Below are 19130 nucleotides of genomic sequence, written 5' to 3'. Positions count from 1 at the left end.
AGCTATGGAGGAGTATACGCTCATTTCAATAAGACAAACAGCATAAGGATGCATAAGCCGTAACGATCGCTATACTATAGTCGGTTCCAGCTGATTTGTCATCGAAATATTGTCTGCAGTAAACATTGTGTCATGGCAACACTGCAGCTCATGTTAGCTGCTGATTGGCTTAATTGTATCATATTCGAATGAGCACAAATATGTTTTTAATTCCTACCAAAGCACTTATTCATGTGTAAGACACGGTATTACACCTAAAGATAATTCACAAATAATGTTAATGATAAATATGTCCTTTTGGGTTACTACAGATATACCAAGGCCATCAAGATATGAAAACTAAGTGCCAGTAAGAATGCTGGTACAAGTATGCGAACATGTCAGCCTAATCAAGCTAAACATTGAAACTGCATTGTTCATGATTTTAGCTCCCCCATTTTCTCATTCATTTTAAACACAATCCTGCCTTTCCTCACATCCAGCAATTAATTGACAACAACTCGGACAACCATCCAACCATCGTCGGCTCTGACTTCGAACATCGGTCTATTGTTTTAGATCTCGGTAGACATTAGGAGAGGGCAAGACTGGTTTGAGGAAAAATCAACTTAGGCCTACAGACAAGAGTGCGTTCCCTACTTTGATCATACTAAACACAGCAAAAGCTTATCGTCAATTAAATTTATTTGTTAATCTAAGTAATGGAACTCAAAAAATCTGTTTTTTGAGGCGCATCTAATAGAGATACCTTTTTCTACGGTGTGCCAATTTTAACCTCAAACAGGGTAACTATAATGAGGGTAAAGACGGAAAAAGCTAAGCTCAACTGAAAATCTGATGCACTTTTCGATGAGTTTTACGAAAATTAATCGTGTTTGGGCTACTTTGGCTGGAACAAATGTTATGAACCGTAGCTTGATGGAAACAAGGTCTGTTTTGCATTTTGGTCTGATCAAACCAGAACTTTCAAGGCAGTTTGAACGTATGTGGCTAGTTATTAGTCAAACCTACTCTACTCAGTCGTACCTCAACCGTCACCTCGTGAAGGACGGTACTGAGAGCTCCTGACGATGGCTCTCTTGCAAGGGGAGGAGCTGTTTTGGTTGGAGTTCATTAAATTATATAAGGAACATCCAGACTGCGGTATACAATATGTTCCCTCTTTATGGTACCACGATCTGCTTATGTTCATCAAGGATCAGGAAATGGCTCGACCCTCAGTGACAAATATTAATGAGGTAAAATGTCGTACTAGGTCTAGTTTTCTTTGTAGGTGATTTGCGTGAACATTAATAAAGTATGTCGCTATCGTGCAAAATAGAAACTTTAAGAGAAGGGGTTTGTAGGCCTAACATTTTAGATCCGTGCGTCGTCTTCATTTTCGTTTTTACGATAGGCTTTCCCAGTAACGTGTAGGTCTATGCATGCAGTTTGCAATTTTAAATTACGTGAAATAGGCACATCAGTGCATGGGGATATTGCTATCAGTATGTTGTTATTTTTGTACTAAGTTTATGGTTATGCTAAAGCTTATGGCTATCATTTATACTGTTACAATTGTTTTAAAGTTTATCGCATCGTTGGAGTTGACATAACCTTCGAGATGCTTCCAGTACGACGGTTGTATAAAACTGAATGATTTGATCGAATCATCTCATACGTATTTGCCTGAAGCCGGTTTGGTCTAATCCGTTGAATGTGTGAAAGGCCGCGAAGACAACAGAATAACCGTAATATTATCTCTCTCTCTCTCTCTCTCTCTCTCTCTCTCTCTCTCTCTCTCTCTCTCTCTCTCTCTCTCTCTCTCTCTGCAGTCGTTCGTTATTCTCTCTCATGTCCTAACTCCATCATTTTTCCTCTCGTCTTCTGTCAGCGGGCTAGTAGTTGTCATGGCCCTCTCTCTCTCTCTCTCTCTCTCTCTCTCTCTCTCTCTCTCTCTCTCTCTCTCTCTCTCTACATTCGTTTATTACTCTCTCAAATGCCCCAACTCCCAGCATTTTTCTTCTCGTCTTCTGTCAGCTGGCTAGTACATCCCGCAGTGTTGCCATGACCGCCTGTCAACGAATGATAAATTTACGGTGCCAGTGGAGTTGAAACAGAGTACAATTAATTAACCTTTACCCCACCCGGCTTCTATAGATTACGCATAAGCAACAACCGTGAAAGTATATCATCGCTTTGACATAGATTGGATTCCTCCCTAAAAAAAAACAGGGGAAAATACCTGCTCTTTCCCTCGTACGGGGAAATTGGGTAACTTGTCCTTAAATCATTGACAGGGGCTGGGGATGATTGATCTAATGCAGTTACAAAGACGTAAAAATAAGAGAGATGTCCAAAAGCATGAAAGAAATACATGACAGGAAAAGATACGGAAATAAGTTTTTCAAAGCTGCAAATAAAAAAAAATAATGAAATTGGTACAAGAGACGGCAAAAATCTGAGAAATATTAGAACATTGATGCGAAAGATATTAAAAGTGAGGGATAGAGTATATCAAAACATGTGCCGCGAGGCTGCGCGAATATTAGTCTGAAATAAATTGATTAATCAAGATTATTTTCAAGCAAAGGAAATGAAATTCTAGAAAACGGAAATTGCTTTAAAGTAGATCTGTGCAGTGGCACAGAGTATGCAGTGCAGGTTATGAAATATTTAATTTATATTTGTATGTATATAAAATATATATGTATATATATAGATAGATAGATAGATAGATAGATAAAAATGGATGTATGTTTGTGTGTGTGTATGTTCCACATTCACTCTGAAACGCACTGAGCAGTTTCAACCAAACTTGGTATACATATGACTTACTATCTCGAACAGAACACTGTGGGGGTAAGACATCACTAGAACCAGATGGGGTGGGTGTTGAGAAGTGGGTGACAGAGAGAAAGAGAATGAGAGAGGGGGGAGAGAAGAAAGAGGGGTGAGAGAGGGTTGGAAAGTAGAAGGGGTGTTAGGAAGAAGAGAGAGAAGAGGAAGAGAGACAAGGATGATTAGGAAGAGAGAGAGAGAGAGAGACAAGGATGGTTGGAGAGAGAGAGAGAGAAAGAAAAAAGGGATAGGAAGTGAGAGAGAAAATAGAGGAGGCATTAGGGAGGAGAAAGGGAAAAAGAGAGAGAGAGAGAGTAGAGGGGGTTATTAGGGAGGAGAAAGAGGGAAAAAATGAGGGGAGAGAGAGAGTTTATCGGTTGTTATTCAGAGTTTTCCCGGGTAGCGCCGGGTTGTCAGCTTTTACGTGTGTGTGTGTGTATACAAGTATATATAGATTACGATTGTTGAAGAGAGACTGCAAATGTTAGCAAAAGAATTCGAAAGTTTTTGCAAGAAGGAAAGGTAAGAGTAAACGTGAGCAAGTGAGTTTAGGATGGCAAATGAAAATCAGAAAGATAAAGACATGAATCTTAAATAAGGATGGATGAAGATAATATACGCAATTTACTCTCTGCATTATATGTATTATGAACAAGGCTAATTGATCATTCTGGCAGTTTCAACCTGTTGGTAATCAGTGATCTGATTTAGGCGCATGCGCAGATAAGAGACTTTTGCAACACCTGCATTAATGGGAGTTATCGTTCTTACTACGGAGCAAATAGCTACGAAAGCAGTTAAAAAAATAGAGTATAGTATACACCCTTGTGTATAACACTTCGGGTTGATTTGCGCGTGTACGAGAATATCAAGGCTTTAGTTAACATCGCTGATTATAAGGGAGGTGTTTCCCCCTGTAATTTACAAAGCGTAATTACACAGAGGATACTTAAAACAATTTTGATTCACGGAAAACATTTCGTCTTAGGCGGTGTTTACATTTAAGGGGAGACTCAAGCGTTTTGATATTCTGCTGCGTTATTGGGGAAGATTTGGTTATGCTGAACAAGGAAGAATCTCTCTCTCTCTTAATCAGGAGAAATCGAGAAAGACATTCAAAGAATATTGTCCACGATGGTGAATACGACCAAAGGAATTTATATTAAAATGTAAAATCAGATTCAACAAATGGCACAAAACTCTACGCATAGTCCCCGCCAAGATTCGTGCACGTGCGTCCTGATTTCCCATTGCTACTACACCACCTCCTACTCCTCTGCTTCTGCTTAACCTACCGCCATTCGCTCAAGTCCAAGAGCTCGTTTGCTGGGGGAAAAGAGCTGGCGTCACGTAAGCGTTTATTCTTTACTGACCCTCGCGATCCACAGGTTTTACAAAGCTGATAACTGCCTATAAATGAAAGAGGCACCTTCAGCCTTCTTCAGGAGTCTGCGCTTGAGGCCATCACTGTTGGGCACTGGGCAAGTGATAATGGCATTTAATAAATCCTGATGGATGGTTCAGGGCATTTGACCCACCTGATGGGGTAATAACAAGCTAGAAGGCTTTTAAGGACCTTGGGTCAATTCTTCACTCAACTGCTCGAGAAAGTATTATGTCTAAAGCCATAGTTAACGAGCATTTGGCTCGAGATGGCTTATGATGCTGAGTTTTACTGACCGTGAGAGAGGTTTTATATTACTTCAGGAGGACAGAGCCCTTCGTTTTGAGCAGATTAAACTCACGTAGGGGCTGGTGCAAGGCTGGGAGTCGTATTTTCAGGGCGTGATCTCGATTTGCTGGTCTGTTGCATAAAAATCTAAGTGAGACCACAACAAATAGATTACGTACTTCAGAGACTAGTGCTCATCATTCCAATTTAAATCCGTATCCGAATACGGAAGTAACGAAATCGAGATCCGGACTGAACTTGAAGGTAATTTTTCAGAAGAAATTACGCTCTACCAGATGCAACACGAGCGGTGAATTTTGTAATACACACACACACACACATATATATATATATATATATATATATATATATATATATATATATATATGTGTGTGTGTGTGTAATTTTAATAGCCACAATGCCTTCCTAGGTTCCCGAATTCTCCGGGTTTTTTTGCTTTTTGTTTTTTTATTGATTAGCTTGTCACTACAAAGCCTTAAGATCCAAGTGCAAGAACTATGAAGAAATTATGATGTATGTAAATTTTTATTACATTGCCGTGACATTTTACATACAAACATTAAGCTATACAAGTCGTTTAATATCCAATTCGCGCTACTTCAGGAATATCACCGAAGGAGAATTATAAGTGATAAATGGTTTGGTACCTAAGTGACTCGAACACTAGTCAGTACAACTAGCGACTCCCAGTTGACGTTCAAAACTATTGTGCTATGTAAACATACTATTCACGCTTGCATATATATATATATATATATATATATATATATATATATATATATATATATATATATATATATATATATATATATATATATATATATATATATATATATATATATATAAAGTCGAAGACAATTGCTTTAAACCTGATGAACAGCATCGAGTTAGGGGAGAAGGAGAATTCCTTTTATTTCCTTTCAATGTGCTTTATTACGCTGACGTTTCAGGACCGTGTATCCCATTTTCAAAGCTATAAATTAAAAGGCAACAGAATTACAATGGTTACCAAATAGTGCTGAAGGCAAGAGCTGAGTGTCACTCAGCTTTGGCCTTCAGCACGATTTGGTAACCATTGTTCCTTTCTGTTATGCTTCTTTTTATACTTTTATGTAAAAACTTTTTTTTCTCGTTTTTAAAATCTGAGTTTATTTTCAATTCTGTTGCCTTTTTAATTTATAGCTTTGACAATGGGACACATGGTCCTGAAACGTCAGCGTAATAAAGCACATTTTAAAGGAAATAAAAGGAATTCTCCTTCTCCCTTACTCGATCCTCTATATATATATATATATATATATATATATATATATATATATATATATATATATATATATATATATGTGTGTGTGTGTGTGTGTGTGTGTGTGTGTGTGTGTTATATATATATATATATATATATATATATATATATATATATATATATATATATATATATATATATATATATATATATATATATATATATACTGTATATATGTGTGTGTGTCAACAATTTATGCCAATAATTAACTACCAACCCCCTCAAAAGCACTGCCCCGTAGAGGGGTAGTGCCGTCAGTGCACCTCGTGCGGAGCACGGTGGGTATTACTCAAGGTTCTTTGCAGCCTAATGCCTTCGACCCCTAGCTGCAACCCCTTCGTTCCTTTTACTGTACCTCCTTACATATTCTTTCTTCTATCTTACTTCCCACCCTTCCCTAAAAATTGATTCATAGTGCATTTCAAACTTTTACTGTCATTTTCTGTTGATTTCAGCGCTGAATGACCTCACTGGTCCCAGTGCTTGGCCTTTGGCCTAAATTCTATATTCAGTTCGATTCAATTCAATTCAAAAGTACCGGCACACATTACAAAAAAGATCGAATGCGCTCACTTGCCAAAATTCATCCAAATCACGATTCCGTCTCAAAATAGGAAAGAAGGCAGGTCAGCAATGAAAACAGGCAGACAGACAATTGATGAGGTGGGAAAAGCAATTAAAACAAAAAGCTGTAAGGAGATCAACTTCCTCCTGACTGTCGGAAGTGATTAACCTTTTCATACCTTCATGACTGGAGAAGAGATTGGAGATTGGGAAGAAGGCTATTAGACTGTAAGACTCAAGAGATTGGAATTAAGAAGTTTTATCTCCGGGTCTTGGAAACTATGACAGAGAAGAAAATATAATAAAAGGAAGAAAGAATAGTGAAGGAAGAACGAAATATATAAAACAATCATTAATTCAGGGGAAAACCTTTAAGAAACTGACTTCAAAAAATATAAGGAAAGAGAGACGGAAGAATGAGAGTATATTAAGCAATCATTACGTCAGGTGAAAATCTAGAGGAGACACTTGATTTCAAATGCAAAATACATGTAAATATTCCCGATGCATATTTGATCACGCACTGATGACGTTATTCATAATATCTTGGTTTAGAACTAACCTAAACTTTCAACTTATCTCTCTCTCTCTCTCTCTCTCTCTCTCTCTCTCTCTCTCTCTCTCTCTCTCTCTCTCTCTCTGTTTTCATGTATCATTCGTAATAACATAAAAACAAATCTTTTCCTGTTCTAAAATATGACCTTTTTACTTTCTTTTATATTTTATCCGGAGCTATTTAAAATATATATGTTTTAAAGGATAAGTTAGTCTTCCAATGGTCGGCAGATAATTGGTAGTAGGCCTATCATTAAGAACAGCAAATGTCGATTCCTAGCTTTTCCTGCAGAGGCAGTGTTTAATTCGGGACATGGGCACAGTTAGGTCTTCCTACCTGAAATAAATAAGTAAATAGATAGGTTTTATCGTACATTCTTTTAATAGGACGCATCGTGATTACAGTAGGCGTGGAGAGTGCCCATGAAACTAATACATTGGAACTAAGTCACTTTTTGGTTTATTTCATCATGCTTTATGACCCGTCTCGCTTCCTTAACCATAAATAAGAATGGAAATGTAGTGATTCATTCGCTGCAAGAAAGAACGCCTCCGGAAAATCGTAGATAAACTGACTGGCTTTCCTAAAAGAGGAACGTGAAACTAACCGAAATATTTCACGCCTTCGGAAGATGTTCCTCATTCATACTTCAAATCATTTCTTAGGAGAAAGAACGGTTCCTTTTTTATCGTTTTCGTCATTTGCCAATAGGAAATGCTACTTATTCTTCTCTTTGGTCATCATGGAATTTAAATAATATTTTTTCGTTAGAAACAGCAAGGAGACCTCTTTATTTTAACAGGAAGTCATCTCAGTAGGCAATAATGTTCTTCTAAGTCTCCATTTTGTCCTTTAAACTTTTTTCTTTTATTAATTCTCTATAAACAGTGAAGAGAATTCTATCTTTTTCTTCTTCTTTATTTTAACCACCAAAATTTTTCATCATTTGAAGCAAGTTAAGGTTTCCTTAACATTCGCTTTTCTTCTTTTGAAAACAGCAAAGATTTTGTGTATCTCTTTACTTTTACCCTTTCTGCTTCTTCCCGAATATCATGCTGGGGTTAATTCGTGCAGGGAACGCTGAAGGAGTTATGGCCCCCGAGAGTCTCGAGGGCAAAATACTCTTGTTTTATAGTTGACGAAGGAGGAGGAGGAAAGATGACCAGAGTCCATTTGCGATTTAATACAATTCATTGAATTTTGAGAGATTTAAGGGTTTATGACTTTGCTAGGGAGTGGGAAGTCTTTATCTCTCTCTCTCTCTCTCTCTCTCTCTCTCTCTCTCTCTCTCTCTCTCTCTCTCTCTCAGCTTATTCTTATTCATACACCCTCATATCTTATTTTCCTCTCTTACATTAACTCTCTCTCTCTCTCTCTCTCTCTCTCTTGATCTTGGTCTTTGTGTTCTGTGGTCTGTATATTTCTCTTTTGAAGTGATTGATAATTACCTAAATTAAGTTTAAATCTCTCTCTCTCTCTCTCTCTCTCTCTCTCTCTCTCTCTCTCTCTCTCTCTCTCTCTCTCTCTCTCTCTCTCTCTCTCTTGGTCTTTGTGTTCTGTGGTCTGTATATTTCTCTCTTGAAGTGACTGAGAATTACCCTAAATTAAGTTTAAATCTCTCTCTCTCTCTCTCTCTCTCTCTCTCTCTCTCTCTCTCTCTCTCTCTCTCTCTCTCTCTCTCTCTTGGTCTTTGTGTTCTGTGGTCTCTTATGACTGGATTACCCTAAAAATCTCTCTCTCTCTCTCTCTCTCTCTCTCTCTCTCTCTCTCTCTCTCTCTCTCTTGGTCTTTGTGTTCTGTGGTCTGTATATTTCTCTCTTGAAGTGACTGAATTACCCTAAATTAAGTTTAAATTCTCTAAATGATTCTCTCTCTCTCTCTCTCTCTCAGTTAATCTTCACAGATGATGCAAACGCATATTTGTCCCACTATTCATATCATGGCTAGAAATATTACTGCTACAGCTTACTGGAGAAGCAAATATATAAATAATTAACAGACGAAAACCAGTTAATGAAAAGCACTTGTTCACCCATAAAGGGAGAGAGAGAGAGAGAGAGACGCTGTACTGAGAGTAACAGAAAGGAGAGAAAGAGGAAAACTGTCCTTGGTATATATGAGAGAGGCTCAATAAACCTTGAGAATTGTTTCCTTGAAAGGGAAATTTACGCGACTCTAACTTTTCCCTGAACAACTTACGCCCACTTTCAGACAGCCACCAAGTTATGGCCTTTTGTTGTTCACAGGGAATTCGGTTCATAACTTTGGAATCAGGGAGAGAGAGAGGGAGAAAGTGAGAGATGGATTTGTGTAATCTTTTCCCTGCACCATGACATTTGAAAGCTGGAGAGTACTGAATTGAGTCCTTTTCTCTTTAGGAAAAATGTTTTAGTGCTCCGGATAAAAAAAAAAAAAAGATGAGCGGATTTTTGTACAAAATCTTCCTGTTGTTTAAAAGGTAAATCCTCGATAAAGTGCAGGTAGGATAAACTCGTCTTATTTCTCACTATCTCCACCTGCATAAGTTTTTTCAAGCTCTGCAAACTAGAGAATCTAGCATAGGGTCACTAGTAACCTGCAGTGAATTGGTCATTGGCTTGTCAATCATCGAGGAAACTGATTTATGAAAATTTTCATAATCATGTTAAAGAGTTTCCACCGAAGTTAATTTCTAAACTCTAATGGATTGACCTTTGACCCACTGCTACATACTATAAATGAGCTGACTTCTCGGGCTTCATTTTTATGTGTTGCCGCTGCCACCAGACTCCTAAAGTCTGTTGCAACTTATTCGGCCTTTGATGGGCTCTTGCCCTTTAAGCCATGTGTAAGTGGTAACCCATCCGCGTATCGATTAGACCCAGTGTTTTCAACCTATCTGTCAAGTGCAGCGAATGTATTGTAAGCCTGACATTCATTTGTGGTTATGGTCACCAGTCCATGTACTGACGTAAGCAAATGTTGATTAAATTCATGCATTGAAAGATCAGTTTTTAAAAAATCGAAATAGGATTCGAATGATGTATCTAATTAGTTTCGTTTATTTTTTGTATTTCACAATAATTTCAGAAAATTCGTATCAAAATTATCGTCTAAGTGTGAGAAACAGAACAAGAGCCTTTAGTCATCCTCTCTAAAACTGGAAATTAGTCATCGCGTTTTTCAATAATATCTTTAAAAAGAAAGATATTATGAATCTCTTAGAATTATAGCACAAATAAACACAGCGTTTCAATCAACAACCTTATCATATGAGAGTTCAAAACAAAAAACAAATTTAATATCTGCTGTTTCTGTCAAAAAAAAAAAATACATTTGTGAAAATAGGGGCAGAAATGAAAAGTAGCAGACTGTGGGTCTAATTTATATATTCATAACGATTAAAGTTTCATTTCGCGTCCGAATGCACCCGTTTCGTATAAACGCAATCGGCTTTTAAAAGAACTTAATCTACACGCCTTGTTGAGCGCTGATCCAACGTTCATTGCCGGCCACGGAATGATAAATACTTCTGAAAATATTCCGCCGGTTAATTCCAGCGTCACTCGACGAGGACCGCATTGTGAGTCGTATCCATGATTTTCAGCTGGGCTCTCGTGAATTCCAAAACGAGGACCGAATGGAATGGAAATCAGCTTTTGTTTAACTGACTGTCAATACCGTGTCCTCGCCTTCATTTGGGTCATACGGAAGTTATAATATTCCCGTGATTGAGTGTCTGCTGTAGTAACGAGCTCTGTCAGCCATTAGCTACCGGATTTGGTATCAGCTGACATTTAACTAGAAACAGGTATGGGACAAAGCCAAAAAATCATTAATCTCAAAATATGCATCCTGAGAATACAATGCCCTTATTAATAAAAAAAAATAATAATAAAACAATATCTCATAGCAAGCACTTGAAATATATGTAACTCATTCAACAAACAGATAATTACCTTGTATCTCTTATCATGGATCTCATGTGCTTTATTAGCTGTTGAAACACTGAGATTTTCATTTAGTTCTGTCGTAAAAAGAATGTTAGTTTTTTCCTATTAATCAAGAGGAGTATATCCTCGCACCCTTTCCCTTCCCGATAAAAAAAAAAAAAAGCTGCGTATTTTATTTGCTTTTGTGTCTTTGCCCCTCTCTGTCTTTGCTTGTAAATAAAGTCTCTCTCTCTCTCTCTCTCTCTCTCTCTCTCTCTCTCTCTCTCTCTCTCTCTCTCTCTCTCTCTCTCTCGTTTTTCACATGGAACAGAAAAAATTAATTTTTCCTTCTTCTTCTTCTTCTTCTTCTTCTTCTTCTTCTTCTTCTTCTTCTTCTTCTTCTTCTTCTTCTCATTAACCAATACTAAATTCTCCACTATTCTTCCTTCATCAATTACACCACCAGATATTTTTCTCCTCAGAACATAGAGAAGTTTCTCTCACTTTTCCCTCGTCTTCCTCCGAGAACAAAGTAATATATTGCAACTCTTTCTTTCTCACCTCTTTCTCTCTCGGTGAATATCTAACCGGGGATGAATTCCTGAAGGGAACACGGAAGGAGTTATTGCCCTCGTGAGACTGCCAGAGCCAAAGATCTATTCTTTTAGAGTTGACGGAGGAAGACGACGAACCCGTCCGCCCTTCAGTACAATTCACTGAATTTTGAGTTTTCAGGATTTATGCTCTTGCTTGGGAATAGGATTCTCTCTCTCTCTCTCTCTCTCTCTCTCTCTCTCTCTCTCTCTCTCTCTCTCTCTCTCTCTCTCTCTCTCTCTCCCTCAACAGCATATTTCAAAATATCTCACCAAAGTTACAGGTTTTATTATGTCGATCTTTGTATCTGGTTACCTTACACAGTGGCCTTCTAAGCTCATCTAGCAGCTCTAAACTAACCTCTCTCTCTCTCTCTCTCTCTCTCTCTCTCTCTCTCTCTCTCTCTCTCTCTCTCTCTCTCTCTCTCTCTCCCCTCAACAGCATATTTCAAAATATCTCACCAAAGTTTTATTATGTCGATCTCTCTATCTGCTTATCTTATACAGTGGCCTTTTAAGGTCGTCTAACAACTCTAATCTCTCTCTCTCTCTCTCTCTCTCTCTCTCTCTCTCTCTCTCTCTCTCTCTCTCTCTCTCTCTCTCTCTCTCTCTCTCTCTCTCTCGTTTTATTAGTATCATTTATGTCACAAACTACAATACACTTATCGTCTCATATTGCAAATTACAAAGAAAAGTAAGTAAACAATTAGCATTTATACAGTTCTTTTAGCGAGAGAGAGAGAGTAAATCGATAGTCATTGAACTAATCTCCATCACCTTTAGACGGAAAAACCTTAAGCTCCAAATATCCTGAAACACAACTATGAACAGTTAGGTAATCCATTGGAAATAGAGAGAGAAGTAAATCGATAGTCACTAAACTAGCTTGAACCTCCTCCATCTTGAGACAGGAAAAAACTATAAGCTCCAAACGAGGTCGTGAAACAAAACTATGATGGTCGGAATAGTTAGGTAATCCGCTATAGAGAGAGAGAGAGAGAGAGACCCACCTCCCCCGAGTATGAGGGTGGGTCAAGCTTACTGCAGGAAAACTTTCTCCACAGTGTATATATGAGAGAGTCTCAATAAACCTTGAGAGAGGAATTTACGAGAGACTAACTTTCCCCCCACAGCAACTTACGCCCACTTTCAGACAGCCATGGAGTTGTGGCCTTTTGTTGTTCACAGAGAATTTGATCCATAATTTCGAAACGTGAGAGAAAGAGAGAGCGAGAAAGACTCTTGTGTAATCTTTTGCGCCTATCGTGGTATCTGAGAACGGACACGCTCTGAATTTACTTTCCTTTCGTTACAGAATAAGGATCATCAAAACTCCAGGAGAAAAAAACAACAGGTAATTTTTTCTCCGTGGCAAAAAAAAAACCTCCCATAGGACTGGAAAGGCTTGAATTCAATCAGAGAGAGAACGTTCCTCAGGAAGTGAAGGTAGGCTGACCTAGTTTTGTTTTTCAAATATTAGGGAAGAAAGTTTATTCATGACTTCATGAATAGATTAATCAGACGATTATCCAATACCCTGGATCTGGATTACTAATAAACCCTCTTTGTATTCCTCACTGACTTATTTCTGACATATTAACTTAGTGTAAAACTCAGGAATATTAAATTCACAGACTTTTGCATAATTATAATCAATAATTCACGTCGAAGACTTGGACTACACTCGGATTAAGCTTTGTTGATTTTTACGGCCCCATTGTGATTTACTGCCGCTCACTCCAGACCCCTCAGTCTTGTTGCAGGCTTTTATGACGCCAAAATGTCCACGTAGTTGTCGAGCACCCATCCGTGTAGTGATCAAACTCGTAATTGCAGTGGATAAAGCTACACAATTGATTAACTTTAACTTTGGGAAGGTCAGCGGGTAAAGAAAATATACCAGGCAGGTCTTAATTCGCCATCAGTATTCGTACAAAGGCTCTTCATAATTCGACCATTCTTTATCGTAAAACGACTGTATCCATTGAGTATTTAAACTTAGGCAGATTGGTTCATACGCAATTAAGACCTTAGTTAGGATTGATTTGGTAAACGTGGCCCCCTCAAAATATGCTCTGTTGCCAAAAATAGAAATAAAGTTCTAAAATAACCCTCTAAGTGGAAACAGTAAACCAATATCTCATATTCATAGAAATCGGGAAACCTAACACTTGGATCACTGTGTCCTGTGAACACCGATTAAACAAACCCTCTAAATACTGTTACCTCACCGAATGCAATACGGGCAAATAGGAGCACGGAAATATAAATGTGATCTGTATATTCCAAACGATTCAATTTTTATTTTACGGTTCGATCTCCCGTTTCATACGTACGAAATCGGTTTCGAGCAGGGCTTAATCTCCGCGCCTTATTGAGCGGTAAACCAGTGCTCACCGATAATACAGAAATTGATAAATATTTTGGAAATGCTCCTCTGGATAAGTAACGAAACTCGACGGGAGCTGCATGTGGGGGGAAATTGTTTATAGGTTATATTTAGGAATCTAAAAAATTCTCGCTCCAGAAATGGAAGTCGACTGGGTATAAAAGTATTATGTTCTTGGTACTATTGCATCATTGATGGGGCGCCATTGAAAGTCATCTGCATATTTTACAACCAAAGGACACCCTTTGGGGGATCTTGTTGCCAGTGAAATTCGGAGGCCTTGTGCAATATTTATTTTAGGTTATCAATGTATAAAGTTTACGGCCTAGTGGGAAAGGTCACCACAACAACATTTTTAAAAATAAATAAAAGAGTCTACAGTGTTACCGTGTAAAAAAGAAATCGCACTGGGAGACCTGAAATGGAATTGTTCTTTGATAGTTTATCCATATTTATAATCACGTTTAAGGTTTCCTGTCTGTTAAACCTCGATCCAAGAAAGATTTTACAGTGATAAGTTATAGTTGACGTCCGTATACATACACACACATTCAAGCCCTCAAAGTGTGGTTCACGAGAATGACACAGTGGCAAATATTCTCGTTTACTCCTTAACTGTTGATCAAGGATGAACGTCCAATGTAATTGTAATAGCCACAATGCCCTCTTAACTTCTCGAATTCTTCGCGCTTTTTTGGATATGCTTGTCACTACAAAGCCAATACGTATATATATACATATGTATATGTATATATATATATATATATATATATATATATATATATATATATATATATATATATATATATATATATATATATATATATATATTCAGTATATATATGTGTATGGCAAAATTATGTGTGTGTGTAAAATTATGCAACCATTTTATTTAGTATTATAGACAAAACTTTAGACCTTCACTATTCAGAATGCCAATAAATTATGCTCAGTTTGTGTATATATCATAAACCCCTTATTGATTTAAGAAATAATAACCGAGAGCTTCTTCAGCATTGGCCGAATACCATTCACTAGTTTTATTTGTAGAATTTTCAAACCATGTTGCCTTGTTTACACTGTCGATTAAAATGCTGTAATAACAGATTGAGCAGACCCCGGTATTTGAGTGCCGTAATAAATTCTGATGCAGTTACACCAATCATTTATAAAGCAGTTTGTTTGAATTTTCCAGAGAAAGAGAGAAAGGCAGAGACAGAAGCAGAGAGAGAGAGAGAGAGAGAGAGAGAGAAAGAAATTAGAATTTATGAATGATAGCATGATGAGGTCTGTAAATGAAGCAAAAATCAAAATAATTAGCTTAAACTCACGCGTGTTTGGTTAGGATGTTTACGTTCTCGGCCACGCGTGCTTATCTGAGGGCACATTTTTACATGCAAATTGTTTCAATAACAGATGAACGAACCTGACTGAAACTTGCCATATATATTCGCCCGGGAACTTCCTCAAGATGTCTAACCTTTAGTGGAAATCAGCTGATAGCAAGTCAGCCATTTTACCCAAATCAGAAAGTTAGGGATTTTTGGTGTTTTGAATTTTAGTGTTACGTATTTGTGGCTTCATTTTTCACACTGATAAATCATAAAAATAATCTCCAGATACTAAGGATTTCTAAGTTTGACCTTTAACGGTCAATGGTTAAGGTTAGAGTCGAGGCATCTTTATTTATGTCAGTGGCCCTTAATTTGAAAATCGGAGAAATGTAATGATTTAGAGAGCAATGAAAGAATTTGTTACGGCTACAAAACCTGCTTTATACTGTAGTATTGACCATTTTTGGGTTAAATAAAGCAATCATTGATTTTACTGGAGTACTCACTTTATTTTGGCCATTGGTAAGAAAATTTTATTATAATGTTTCATTGTATTTCATAGCTGCGTAGCTGAAGAAATATTGTAGGTGTTTATATTATTGAGGATTTGGTTATAATTTTTTGATCATCAAAATTATCTGTATTCCGACATCATAAGTCATGAATAATAATAATAATAATAATAATAATAATAATAATAATAATAATAATAATAATAATAATAATAATAATAATAATAATAATCTTCGTTTTCAATAAAGGGTTCGTTTACAGCTCAAGAATTAGAAACTAGAAAAATATAATGATTGACAATTGATAGTAATAAACTTCATTAATAAACGTCATTATTACCCTAACATTAAACCAGCGAGTTTAGCCCCCACTGTGTTCCAGAACAGAAGTCAAGGACACACCGCTGACGTCCAGCCAAAACAAACTCCGATTAACATTCCATGTGAGACCGGGCTCTTTCAGAACTAGCGCAAACTCCGCTGGAAATCAGTGATACTCACAGCGCGGCCCCCGACCAGCTTTTGCCGAATTAAGCAAAGGAATATTTTCGCCGTATTTATCATTTCTGTATCCAGCAATGAACGTTGGGTTAGTGACCAGCAAGGCGTGTAGATAAAGCTCTTTTAAAAGCCGATTTAGTTTATATGAAACGGTTAAAGCCGGACGTAAAATGTAAATTTAATCGTTATGAATATATAAATGATATTCATATTTCGCGCGATATCAATTCTGCCTCTCTTTTCCACGGGTAATTTAGGGAAGTGGGAAGAATTAAAAGGACATATTTATTCAAGTGTTTAACGCATAGCGTGAAATAACAGCTGAGTTTTTATTGACGATATGATACAAAATATTCATTTACTTTTCTTCTTTAAGATTGCCTTGAAAGAGCAACCGTGCAATCTCCACCTCTTTTTTATTTTGTTATTTAACATTTTTCAATGAGTTAATCACCAATTTCCATTAAAAACTTTTTGGAATATTTTCCAGATTGTCAGTTACCCATACTGTCAAGTTTAATTTTACGGTCTTGATACAGATTCTTTAAGAATATGCCTGGAAAAATGGACGAATCATTATGAGATTTACAGCCCGTGATATTCTTGCATTTTCAGTTTGCTGATAAATATGTTGGTAAGCCACCAATATAATGATAGGTATTCAACGTCACAATAAAGAGTAATCTATGCTCAGTAAGCATCTTTTTGTGTTCCCCAGAAGAGAAAATGTTCTGATTAGTTTCTGGTGAATATTAAAAAAGCTTACTTCAGTTGAGAATTGGAGGATTTCTTACTCATCTTCCTCCCTGAAGCCTAACTGTTGTGATTTTCAAATAGAAAAGAGTTAGACATGTATTTCGATGTTAGCATTTCATGATGCGTGAGCATTTTTTATATATCACTCATTCCTTGATTCAACAGGTTTTGAACCAAATTCTTATGAAAAACAGAAGTTCAAACCTTCATGGTTGTTTGAAGTAGGGCTTTATTACAGCTAACAAGTGCAAATAATATTATTTCAAGTCCAGGTCTACATAATTTTGACCTCAGTCTAGACAAGATGTTCGAAGAATATGTAAAAGAGAGACTATAATTATAAGTGGTTCTTGTTAATGTCTTGAGCGTCTTCCAGGTTAATCCAGTACCTGGATTAAACCAAGACAGTTGTTAATCAGCTGGATAAGCAATGGAAGTATTATTTAACTGCTTTTTTATTTATTTCCATTTGATAGTAATGAACTCAGGTTGAACAAATCAAGCCGAATATTTTCAGTGGTTTTGTAGATCCAGGCAGTAACAAAGTAAGTTAAATATGGTGTGGTAGTTCCGTAGACTTTCACCGTTGTTCCCGACTTTCTCGAGATAAACTCTTTCCATTCAAAAGGTATCAACTTTGTGAAACTTTGTTATATTCATGGTCATCGATTTTCTTTTACATCATTGACATCACATACCGCCTTCTCTATGAGCAAGATCCCGTGCTGGCATAAGGCCATCGTAAGCTAAAACAACAACGGTAACGAGTTACATGCTCTAAAACACTATAAAAAAAATTTAACGAAGATGAGGGATCTTGCAATTGTAAAAGTTAGAGAATTATTTAATTAGGTTTTTTTTATTTTTTTTTAGAAAGCAGAGTAAACAAAGCTGTATAAACTGTGGGTTTCAAATAAAAATCTTTCATCCTAATTCACTAGTGGTGAGTGATATTCACTAAACTTCATTTTTACTCGGACATTGAATCAGCGGCCGTAATTTTACTGCACCTCAAATGGAAGGCGATAACACTCTAATGACGAGCAATTAAACAAAAACCGATCTAAATTCCATCCGTGACCATATCTCGTTTGGAACTCACGAGAACTGGGCGGAAAATCGTGGATATTCAGAATGCGTCTCTTGTCGTTCCGTTTTGCTGAATTAATAGAAGACTCTTTCAAGGTCGTTTATATCTCTGTATTAAGCAAGAAGCTTTGGGATAGTGCTCAGTTTGTGGAGATTAAGCTCTTTCCATTATTTTTTTTTATTATCTGAATCCGAATGAAAACTGATTCAATCGTTATATGTAAATTATATTTGTTTAGCTACATTTAGATTTTGCTTTTATCTCCATTTGACATTCAGAGCAAAGAGAATTACTAAAAGAATTTATTTATTTTGCTGCTTAAAGGATATGGTTATAATATTGCTGCATTTATTAATACTATCATTTACCATTTGTTGTTGATGTTTACATTTAAATAGTTTATTTCATATACATTTTGCATCAATCAAAACAAATTCGAATGAATTTTTGTAAAAAATATTCTGGTAATATTAATCAATCCTTCTAAACTCGAGGACAAGTTTAGGGGAATTTAAAGACCTTATATGAATTCTGTCAGTTGGTGAAAGACAAGGTTCTCTTTCTGAGACAGAGACAATGACACAGAATACAGGTATCCCTCCAAGCAAATATAGATAAGCAGATAGACGGACAGACTTAAAACAAGGAATCGTGGTCGGTCTGTTTCAAGTTCCTCTTTTCGTGGAAACCCAGAATAGATAGTCCATGTGAATAAGTCACATCAGTTTCCTTCTTTATTAAATGTTATGGTTGTGGAACAGGGAAAGATTTTTTTAAAAAGTCAGTTTCAGGCCTGGATAATGATGTGTCTTTTTGTATTTAGAGAAAAAAAAGTACTGATATTAACATTTAAAACGTTTAGAGTGAATTATTAACAAGCAACTTGACAGCGAAAAGATACAATGGTTAATACGCCTTGTTATTTCCCTGATTCGCCGAATTCACAACCCTATTGTGTCCCTACTTGAACAAAAGCCGATTTGCATTCCATCCGTGATCCGATCTCGTTAGGAATTCACGGGAACTCACCGAAATATTGGGAATGCTCACAATGAGGTTGTCGTCGAGTTCTGTTGAATTAAACAGAGGAACACTTTGGGAGAATCTG

At 36.8% G+C, this 19130-nt stretch overlaps 1 protein-coding gene across 1 annotated transcript in view; it reads left to right on the top strand.

The window, feature by feature from the left end:
- Positions 1-1018: 1018 nt before the first annotated feature.
- Positions 1019-19130, top strand: part of LOC136834762 (A-kinase anchor protein 7-like) — a 98794-nt gene continuing 80682 nt past the window's right edge. The window contains exons 1-2 of the mRNA XM_067097373.1: positions 1019-1238; positions 12756-12886. The gene's annotated coding sequence lies outside the window, so the exon portion shown is untranslated. The remainder of the gene's footprint in view (positions 1239-12755; positions 12887-19130) is intronic.

Source organism: Macrobrachium rosenbergii, chromosome 54 (assembly GCF_040412425.1).
Source record: "Macrobrachium rosenbergii isolate ZJJX-2024 chromosome 54, ASM4041242v1, whole genome shotgun sequence".
Taxonomy (NCBI): Eukaryota; Metazoa; Arthropoda; class Malacostraca; order Decapoda; family Palaemonidae; genus Macrobrachium; species Macrobrachium rosenbergii.
Note: the sequence above shows the minus strand (reverse complement) of the source record. Positions and strands in the feature narration are given on the sequence as shown.